The sequence below is a fragment of the Pteropus vampyrus genome, unplaced genomic scaffold (assembly GCF_000151845.1).
Source record: "Pteropus vampyrus isolate Shadow unplaced genomic scaffold, Pvam_2.0 Scaffold217, whole genome shotgun sequence".
NCBI classification, from domain to species: domain Eukaryota; kingdom Metazoa; phylum Chordata; class Mammalia; order Chiroptera; family Pteropodidae; genus Pteropus; species Pteropus vampyrus.
Window position 1 is genome coordinate 1,648,164 of NW_011888998.1, and position 2,689 is coordinate 1,650,852.

The following is a 2,689-nucleotide window of genomic DNA, read 5'->3' on the forward strand; positions in this document are numbered from 1 at the left end:
GCTTCCATGGATTTGCCTATTCTGGGCTTTTCATATAAACGGAATCATACAATATGTGGCCTTCGTGTCTGGCTTCTTGCGCTTTGCATGATGTTGTCGAGAGTCATCCACGTTGTCGCACGTCTCAGTACTTCCTTTTTATGGCTGGATAATGTTGCATTGTATGGCTATTTCACATTTTATTTGTCTATTTATCAAGTTGATGAACATTTGAGTGATTTTTGTTTTTTAAGGAAACTGCAAGAATAAGCTGTTAGAAATCGAGAGTATATTCTGTTTCCTCAAATGAAAATGAACACTTTCCAGATTGCAAGGATCCACTAGGTGCCCAGCACAATTAATGAAAAAAGACCCTCACAAAGACACATTTTGAAATTTTAGAATGTCAAGAAGAAAGTAATAGTCTACAAGTATCTAGAAAGAAAAAGAAGGCTTTAAGATAGCAGCAGACTTCTCAACAGAACCCTGAAAGCAAGTAGGTAATGGAAAATGCCCTCGAACATATGAGAGAAAGTTATTTTCAATCTGAAATTATATCTCCAGTCAGTCTACCAATTAATTATGGAGATCAAATAAAGACATTCTCAAACATGCAAATTTTCAAGAAACCTCGTTTTCAAAAGTAACTTAAGGATGTGCTCTACCAAAATAAGAAAGATAACATGCAACTCAGGGAGAGAGACAAACAGTAAGAATATTTACTACCATAGAAAAAAGCCTGAAAGGATATGCACCAAAATAACAGTTGTTAGCATTAGGAGGTAGGAAAGGAAATTGTTTAAGTTTTCTCCACATGTTTTTCCATATTTTCTAACTTTTCAATAATAGTGCTGTATCATTCCTAAATTACAATATATTATTTGTCAGCAGATAGATAGCCAGGGAGAGGACAGGACAGAGTTACAGAGGAAAGATGGAGCACTTCTAGGGCCTAACTTCTGTTATCCCACATGGCTGGTACCCATGACAGATCTCACAGCCCCTGGGGCCACATCAGACCAGCGAGTGTCTGTCTGTCTGCCCTGCTATGCTAACAACTTCCTCAGAACATCCGGGTCTTGTTCATCGGGTATATGCCCAGGGCCTGGCAGAGAGCAGGCTGGGAGTAAATGCATCGATGAATGTGTAGAGAGAAAGAGAAAGGGAGGAGGGAAAAAGGAGAAATCCCCACCAAATGTAGATAATAAACTGAATAAGACCTGGAGTAGGGATGCAATAAAGGTTTTGCTGACCTCCTGGTCGGGAAATCGGGTTGATTAGTGGCCAACAAAGTCAGCGGACCTTGGGCTGCTCTCAAAGTTCCCCGACCTGGGACAAATGGAGCCAGCTCCTGGAGTAAGTAATCCCAGGGACTAGCAGTCATATAGCCAAGTACTTTTATCTTGCAGATCAGTCAGAAGCCCAGAGCTGCCATGTGTGCCCTTGCACAAGTCATTTCCCTGCTCTGGGCCTGTTTCTTTCATTGAAAAATAAGGAAGCAAAATGAGGTGACATACAGGTGCCTTCCAGCTCTGACCTTCTGAGAATCCACGACATCTCCTTGCTTAGGTGTGGAGGCTGCCCAAGGCATAGACCCCAAGTGCGGGTAGAGGGTGGGGGAAAGGTATCACCTCCCTGCCAGCTCTTTCCATCTGTGGAGACGGCTTCTGAAATGAATACAGGTGCAGGACAGACTCAGGCCAGCTCTTTTTTTCCCAGGAGGCAGATGCCGACCTGGGACAAGTGTGGACCCAGCTGCCAACATCAGAATCACTTCCTTGGAAGCTAGTTCCACCTCCAGACCTGCGGATTGGGGACCAAAGAAGGGAGAAGCAGGATGGATATGTGCATATTAACGAGCGCTGTAGGTGATTCTTGGGCACACTCTGATCTGAGAAACATTGGATTAAGGGGGCTGGGATTTGGGATGGGAGGTTCAGTGCTCATAATCGAAATAGCTACCATTTATCCTGTACCTGCTCCACATGGGGCACTTTTTGACATCTCTAATCTTACAACAACCACCCTGCGAAGTAGGTATTATTACTCTAATTGTACAGAAGAGAAAACTGAGACCCAGAGCAATTAACTTGCCGACATCATACAGCTAACAGCTAACGAGACAAAGAGCTAAAATTTTAACTCGGGTCCTTGACTCGGGCTCCTTGCTTGGGGCCTGTAGCTGCTTCCTGCCTGCCTCAGTTTGGAGGTAACTAGCTGTACTGGGAGGAGTGGTTCATGTAAAGGTGGAGCAGCCGCTGGGAGGGGGAGCAGAGGCGTGAAGGGCCCACTGCCCATCTCTGCTTCTCCCTTGCCCTCTGCCTCAGGCATTCTTCAGGCTCAAAGGTGCTGTTTTGACTGGGCGGGAAGCCAGCTGCAACCTCTGTCTTCCTCCTTCCCAGCCTCCTATTGTCTCACTAATTAAAGATGCCTTGAATAATCTCCCCTGCTGTGTGCTGCTGGTGGCCCACTGACACCCTGCTGGGGAAGCTGCAGCCGCACCTGGTTCTCTGGCACCGAGGAGACACCTGGGCCCTGGCAGAGGCCAGCTGGGGAAGGGAGGCAAGAGTAGGAGAGAAAGGAAATAGCCCTAGGGAAGGACAGGGAAGGCAGGGGTCATTGTTACGCCTAACAGCTGGAAGGAAGAAGGTCTAGAAGGTTCTAAAAAGTTCTAGATAGGCGCATTCTCACCTATCCCCCACACCTGAGC

The 2,689-nt window shown here is 46.2% G+C and overlaps 1 protein-coding gene across 6 annotated transcripts in view; it reads left to right on the top strand.

Moving 5' to 3' along the window:
* Nucleotides 1-2,689, top strand: part of LRRN2 (leucine rich repeat neuronal 2) — a 68,125-nt gene that overhangs the window by 29,391 nt on the left and 36,045 nt on the right. The gene's annotated exons all lie outside the window — the stretch shown is intronic.